The sequence below is a fragment of the Gossypium hirsutum genome, chromosome D13 (genome assembly GCF_007990345.1).
Source record: "Gossypium hirsutum isolate 1008001.06 chromosome D13, Gossypium_hirsutum_v2.1, whole genome shotgun sequence".
In the NCBI taxonomy this organism is placed as follows: Eukaryota; Viridiplantae; Streptophyta; class Magnoliopsida; order Malvales; family Malvaceae; genus Gossypium; species Gossypium hirsutum.
The window spans coordinates 28,018,974-28,027,113 of NC_053449.1; positions in this window are offsets into that span (position 1 = coordinate 28,018,974).

Consider the following 8,140-nt stretch of genomic DNA (forward strand, 5'->3'; position numbering starts at 1 on the left):
TCATCCCCATGACATAGCAAAGATTTGAACCATGGGCTAATTAGAACTCAAGCTAGCAACTAAAAACATGCATGAATCTCATGGCACAACCTCAAACATACCTTGATCTAGATACAAGTATGGCCAAACCTCCTCCTAATCCTCTTCCAAACCAAACATGAAGCAAGAACTCCTTCCTCCTTCCTTAGAATTTTCGGCCAAAAGAAGATGAAAAAGGATGAACAAAATTTTTCTTTTCTTTTCTTTAACTCTCGGCAATGGGGGGGGAAACAACCACACACTTTTTTTTTTGTTTCCATTTCTTTATTACCCATACTCCTTATTTTATTTTTCCTAACATACCTCACTAACATAACATGTTTGTGACATGTTTCCACTCATAGCATGGCCGGCCACTATGCCTTAATTTGGGTAAATTGACATGCAAACCCATCATTTTCACAATATGCATTAATAGGCCACTTTGCATTTGCCTAGCACATTTCAAAATTGTCTCACATAAGTCCTATTTGATAAAATTCACTTACAATTAACAAAATTCAAACATGAAATTTTCACACATGCACATGTACATATAATGAGCATCAATTATGACGGTTAATTATTTTTATGACTCGGTTTAGTGGTCCCGAAACCACTTCCCGACTAGGGTCAATTTTGGGCTGTCACACCCAAAATCACATTTCAAAAACTTATTTAAACATCAGTTAAATATTTCTCCAATATAAACATTTTATATTGATTAATTATAATATTATTTATTTAAATCTAATAGGTCCCCACACCTGATTTTGTAATTCTAATAGCAACAACTCTGTTTCCACTCTAATGGAAAAGATCGAATCTTGAATCCTTAAAATTAAACAAATTCCATTTCGTATAAAATTAAAGTTATTTTAATGAACAAATCTCATTTTTTACCATTAAGTAGAATACTTACTCAATCGACTAACAAATGCACTCTTCCAAATAGTGGGGTATAGATCCAGGATTACGAATTTCACTTCATGAAAGCATAATAAAATGAATTATTAGTATCATCCAAATCAAAAATAAAAGCACGAGAGAAACATGAACACGGAATCTTCTATAATTACGTAAAATCGAAAGGATAGGGGCTTTATAACTTCCCACGATGAACCAATTAAAGAGGGGGATTTGACACTATCATAAAGTAATAAGATGTAAAATAGAAATTAGAAAATAGAATGGGAAGTAACCCTTTAATAAACAAAAAAAAATATCAGGACTGAATGCTTAGAAAAAATTATTACGATTAGAGGAAGAGAAAATAAGAAAATAAAGAATTTTGGTGGTGGTCGATGGCGGTGATGCAACGGTAGTGCAACAGTGTGATGGTGGCAGTGGCGATGGGGGAGAGGTGGTGGTGTGATGGAGGTTTGACGGCCTTGTGTTGTGGTGGACTAGAGGAGAAATGAGGATAAAGGTTTGTTCAAGATGGTGAAAAGGAAGAAAAATGAGAGAAAAGGGGAGGAGCAAAGAGGAAGGGCGACTAAAGGAGAGGAGGAGAGAAAAATGAAAAAATAAAAAGTGAAATGAGATGTCTAGATGAATGGCCAAACAAGGGAAGGTAAATGAGGAGTTTTGGCAAGTTGAGGGGACAATGTTACCAAAAGTGGATCATGAGAGTAGAAAGGGGGGAACTATGGGAATGTTGACCTTATATAATCAAGGAAAGAATCTTCCCTAGTATGGCAACAAGAGTTGGATGGCAAAAGTGTTCACACTTGGCTCAAGTTGTCAAAATTTTTAATTAAAAGATGTGCTTGTTGGGGCTTGAACTTAAGACATTTTGAAAACAAATCACACACTTAACCATGAAGCCATTTAACTCGTTGTGACATAAGCTAGAGCGACATAATAAATAAAATCTAGGGCGTGACAAGTCTACTAAGAAAATCGAGAAATATGAGATTGGACTATACAAGTGTGACTATTCCATAAGTTGTTTCCAATTTAGAGATTAAGGATAAATGGATATAATGCATGAAAATATTGTCATAGAAAGGTTATGTCGAATCATGACTTCTTCTAATTTGGGTGGCAATGATGAATTTCTAGATGCCACTCAATGCTTATAATGTTAGGAATGTTCTAGCATTACTACCAACGTTACAAGAATGTACAAGGTCATACCCTATAGTTGAAATGAACATAATCCAAATACATTTGGTATTGTATTTAGTTGACACATGAATTAAATTAAGTATTAAATTAATTTAATTTGATAATTAAATATTAAACACATTATATGTACAAACTTGTTGTACACAAATAGAGAACATATACATAATTAATATAAGAATTTGATTCATACAAAATATTAATTGTATATATTTTTCCAAATTTATTAATATAAACAATTATATTAATTAATTTTGGTCAAAATATAAAAGACATAGAAATTAATATTATTTTGGAAAGAATATAATTAATATATAAATTTTATTCATAAAAAATATTAATTGTTTATATTTTACCGAATTTATTTATATAAACAATTATATTAATTAATTTCAATCAAAGTATAAAAGAAATAGAAATTAATATTCTTTTGGAAAGAATATAATTAATATATGAAGTTGATTCATAAAAAATATTAATTGTATAAATTTTATCGAATTTATTAATATAAAAAATTATATTAATTAATTTCAATCAAAATATAAATGACATGGAAAATAATATTCTTTTAGGAAAGAATATAATTCAATTTTCTAAATTTCCATTTACCTTCTCTGTTAATAAGGGAATAGTCCTAGTTTTACTTTTTAATATGTGATATCAAAGAGGATAAATGGATGATAATCCATTAGTGTGTTAAAGTTATCAACTTAATAAAGTAAAGATCTAGCAATCGTTTTTTAATTCTCTTTGAAAAATTCAAGAGAAAGTGATTGTTCATTTTTGACCGGTGGACTATGTAGAGGCTGGGACGTTTTTATTGTGGCCTGGAATCGACATGGAATCAACAACATCCTATTAATGTTTTCACTTAAGAAGGTATATCTTCAATCCTTTTTCAACCCAATTCATTCCTCATACATGGATCCGTGGTAGATGATCGCAAGAAGAATTTTTCAATTGTGCTACGGGACGTACCAACAATCCAACAATGGTATCAGAGCCACTTGTATGATAGTATTAAGGATTAAATTTATTGGTTGATGGGATTGTATGAGATATATGTTGTAAACTATGTTTGATATGCACGGTGTTTGGAAATGCATGGTTATAGCCCGATAACCCATTTAATTTATTATTTGCAAATGTTATAATTTTATAAATATGACTCGTGTGTTGTGCCTTTCTATATTCCTCTTATACTTCTCTTCTCATCTTAGTCCCTCATATGTAAAATTAGTTTTTATAATTGTATATTTTATGAGTTGATACGGACTAGAGGAAAAGACGGCTAGACCACCTAAAGTGGAAAAGAAGCTTGAGAAGCGACATAAACCCTTAGGATTCCTTACGATTTTCCCATTAGCTTGGAAGGAACCACTTTAGTTTTATGGGAAATAACCATTATATTTATTTATCGTTTTATATTTTTCTTGTATATGATACAATTGATGATATGTTAGCATGCATGTTATAATATATTGATAAGATCAATTAAAGGATTAAATGGACAAATGTTGACCACTAATAGTGAGATTAATTTAATTTAAAAATCCATCAATAAGTATTAAGTTAAGATCAATTAGAGGCAAGAGATTTGGATAAATCCTGAGATGATTAGAACAAAGTAGACGAGTTATATGTGATGTAATTAACAAGTGTTGCTTACCTAAATAACCATAATCCTGAGAGTAAAGTGATCAATCTTGAAAAGAGTTATATTTTATGCCTTTGGACCTAGTTAATTAAATGTAATTAAGTACATCTAGTTGCATTTTAGGATATTTCATTAGTATTTTTAGCGTTACATTAGAACTTGGGCTGCGTTTAAATATTAGGTGCTTTTAATTACTCGTGGAAGGGCTGTGTTTTGTGGTATTGGCAGACACAGGATGAGGAGCAAGAAATAAAGGAGTGAAGTTTTGCTGGGGTAAAAGGGTGGTTAGATTTCCAGCCAGTATGCCATGACAATGCCGGGAAGGTATCCAATCAGCATTCAACGCATATCAGCTTTAGCCCAACTCTACTTGTACCAGATAAATCTACATAGAACAGAGGAAAAGATAAAACTTGGGGTTGTTGGAATTATCCTGAAAAAGAAAATGAAAGAAATTTAAAAAGAAGCAAAGGAGGAAACCCTAGGGCGTGAACTGCAGGTAAAGAACCTGAAGCAAATTAGAATGTAGTGGCTGAATAGAGACTGAAAGAAAAAAGACGCAGGCAATCCCTTTCAGCCACCTTAGGACACTGCGCAACTGGAGTGTGAATTGGACAAACGAATGCTATCTTCCCAATGTTCTTCCATTATTTAAATCTAGTCCTTCGTGAATTACAATGATGAAAACGATGTTTGAGTTGAATTTTATTGGCCAACCTATGAGTTAAATCTCATAGGTTTAGGATTACTTTGATGAAATTTAACTGTCTTTAATGCCTGCAGTATAAGTTGGAGTTCTTTTATTGTTTCATTCAATTATTTTATTTTTTACAATGTATTTGAGCAATCCTTAGATGTAGTCGACTATGCATCATACCCTTAAATTAATCTAAATTTTGAAAAGGTTGGATTAGTTGGACCATGGTTGAATTATATGAGCAAGTATTCGATAGATATCTGTAGTAGACTCTAGACATAGAGCAGTGTTCACAAAAGGAAACATTGTAGGGTATCGTGTTAAAGGCGTATAGACACAAGCAAGGTAACTTGAGGTTTCTACCTTCGAAAGAAGCAAGCCACTTAAGAACTGTTCTGAGCAGTAGGTTAAGTCTTATTTTACTTTAATTTTTTGGTAATACTTTGTAACCCTATTCCAATGATTGATACGGGTTAAGGGTGTTACAATGAATTCTACCACTAGTCAACTAAACGTCATACATATGGCTAAAGACCATCTGCAGTGAAGGTTGTCTAGAAAAATGACAAATACCAACAATTATTAGATAGAATCAATCGAATAGAGGCTGAAAGGGGTGCATCGGATATCTATAGAGGAGAGAAACTACTCTTCCACTATATTAGTAATCCTACCGGGGATTTGAACTACATCAGAAATAGGGGCAAAAATCTCTATTAAAATACATGCAATCCCAGATGGAGAGATCGGTCGAACTTGAGATGGGGAGGAAACTAAGGAGGAGGTAATAGCTCGAATCAAGCTAAAAACACTAACTATCAACCTCCTTATTTGGAGAAACCTTAGGATAGGGCCAACCCAAGTGACCATATTGTATGTGGTCAGCATTTGGATAGAATCAAGGGGGAGATGCAGTCAATGAGAATGGATGTGATGCAAGTGCAGTCTGAGTGCACCAACTCAACAAGAACATTGACTGAATTTGAAGATCAAATAAGTTAATTGATGAGCATGATGGGTGACATCAAAAGACAATTTGGCATAAGTATTCCCAGCAATATGGAAAATAATCCTCGTAGGGAAGGGAAGCAGCACATGAAAGCAAACTCAAGAGGTAAATATGGAGAATATTGATGATCTTTAAGAAAAACCCCTAGAAGCTGACATCGAACTTGAACCAGAGGTAGTAGAGGTAGTAGTTACGTCGGAAGTTGAGCCAAAGATGGAAACAACCAAAATTCAGTCGTTATAAAAATACCATCCCCTTAAAGACTAGAGGAAAAGAAAAAGTTGGATGAAGACGAGTTTGTAAGTTTTCTGATCTTATTCAAAACTTTAAACATTAACCTGCCCTTGATCGAATTAATTGAGAAGGTTCCTAAGTATGCCAAGTTTTTAAAAGAAATTGTGTCTAGGCATTGGAAAATTAAGGTAGGTGAGCAAGTTAGTATAAGTGTTTCCTGTAGTGCTATTGTCTCAAGATAGGTTCCCCAAAAATTGAAAGACCCAGGAAGTTTTACTATTCTCATAGTGATAAGGAGCATTCATTTTAATAGAGCTCTATGTGACTTAGGAGCTAGTATTAATTTAATGCCTCTATCTATTTTTGAAAAATTTGACTTAGGGGATCTAAAAAATACCCAGATAACACTACAGTTGGCCAACAGACCCTTAGTACATCTAAACGGAGTACTATAAGATGTGTTAGTCGAAGTGCACAGCTTTATCATCCTGGCAGACTTTGTGGTTCTAGATTTTGAAGAAGATTAAGAAATACCCATCCTGCTAGGTAAACCTTTCTTAGCTAGTTCTAGGTCCACTATTGATTTAGGGAAAAATGAATTAACAATAAGAATCAATGGTGATACCGAAACTTTTAAGTGTTGTCACCAATTAAGAGAGGAAAGTAGAAGGAAGTCAAGGGAGCATTGTAATAAATTATCTATTTCTAATAATCCCGAGCTAAGGGACGCATTTCTTTTAATGTGTGCAGGTTGAAAAAATAGGTTTAAGGAAAGGGACAAGTGGGCAAAGGTGGAGTGGCACAACAGATGATGGACTAATATTGATAGAAATGAAGATTCGTCCATCTGTGAAATAATAATACAATTGGATGAATCTGGCAGCAAAACTTAAATAATTTGAATTGATTTATTATATTTTTTAAATTATTGTATAATTAATTAAATTTTTAGTTTGGGTTTTATGTTTTATTAATTTTATTTTTTATATAAACCAAAGGCAGATTTGACGGAATTAAGAAACCACTTCAATGTCTCAACATGAAATTTGTGTGTCACAATACGCCCGTGTGCTAGGTCGTGTAACTGCCTGAATTGTAACCCTTTGAAACCTACAGGGGGCACATGGCTGTGTCACATGGCCGTGTGCCACACACAGTTGAGACACACATCCATGTCTTAGGCCGTGTGGACAAAAAATAGACCAATTTCAAGCACACACCTACAAGCCCATTTGCACATACAATCAAACTATAAAACATATGTAAAACATGCATAATAAAACCAATACACTAGGTCATTTATCCATTCAACCAATATACCAAAAGGCACCTCAATCACAAATCATGAAATCAATGTAAACATAAACATATTTATCCATGAATCAACCATACACAACTACTTATTTCCATACCAAAGCATTGACCATATACCAAGTTACAATCAAACATGCCAAATTGGTCATTCAAAATATACCTTCACTTGAGCATATCAACTCCAACCATTTAAGCATCAAAATGCCAAAATTTCACCAACCATAATACCACAAATATACATGCCAAACATTGCAACTAGATCACTAGTACAAGTCCACCTATACATGTCATTATATTTATGACCAAAACATCAAAAGCTACTGATATATCCGTGGGATAGAGTGATAGGTCTCCGACGAGCCTCTCAACCGAACGAGCTTTTGATTATCTAAAAAAACATAGGAAAGAAAACTATATAAGCATATAATGCTTAGTAAGTTTGTGTAACATAAAACATAACTTACCATTTCATTACATAACATTAAAATTTAAGATGATATAATCCAACCAATAGCTTGGCACAACCCTAAGCACTAACAACAACACATGTTAGCATACTTGAACCTAATTCAATTGGATTTATCATCTTTCATAACATAACATGCTTTACATGTATATCACCATTTCAATATTTTTCATAAATACATGTCTTAGTTCATATTGAGCACTTACATTTCCTTTCCATTTCATGCCTGTTAGACCGTTTAGAATATCATCGGATATGCGAGATAGCTTACACAAAGTGTACTAAACATATAATCATAACCTTTTCCTTTCTTTTACATCATTGCTCATACGAGTTGTGAAATGGGCCTACTCATACGAGCTGTGGATTAGAATGTAAGCTACACGATGCTACTCACACGAGCTGTGGAGTATTAGCAAAAAATGTAGGGCCTCAGCCATCGGTATGACATTCAAGACCAACACCCGAAACATGAAAACCCTAATGACATGTCATTTGTATCCTATGAATTTCTAAAGTTCAAATGGGGCTTGATACTTGTCGTAACATCGTTAGATTACATTAATTAATTACATAACGATCAACAATTTACATATAGATCAAAAGATAGCATAAAAC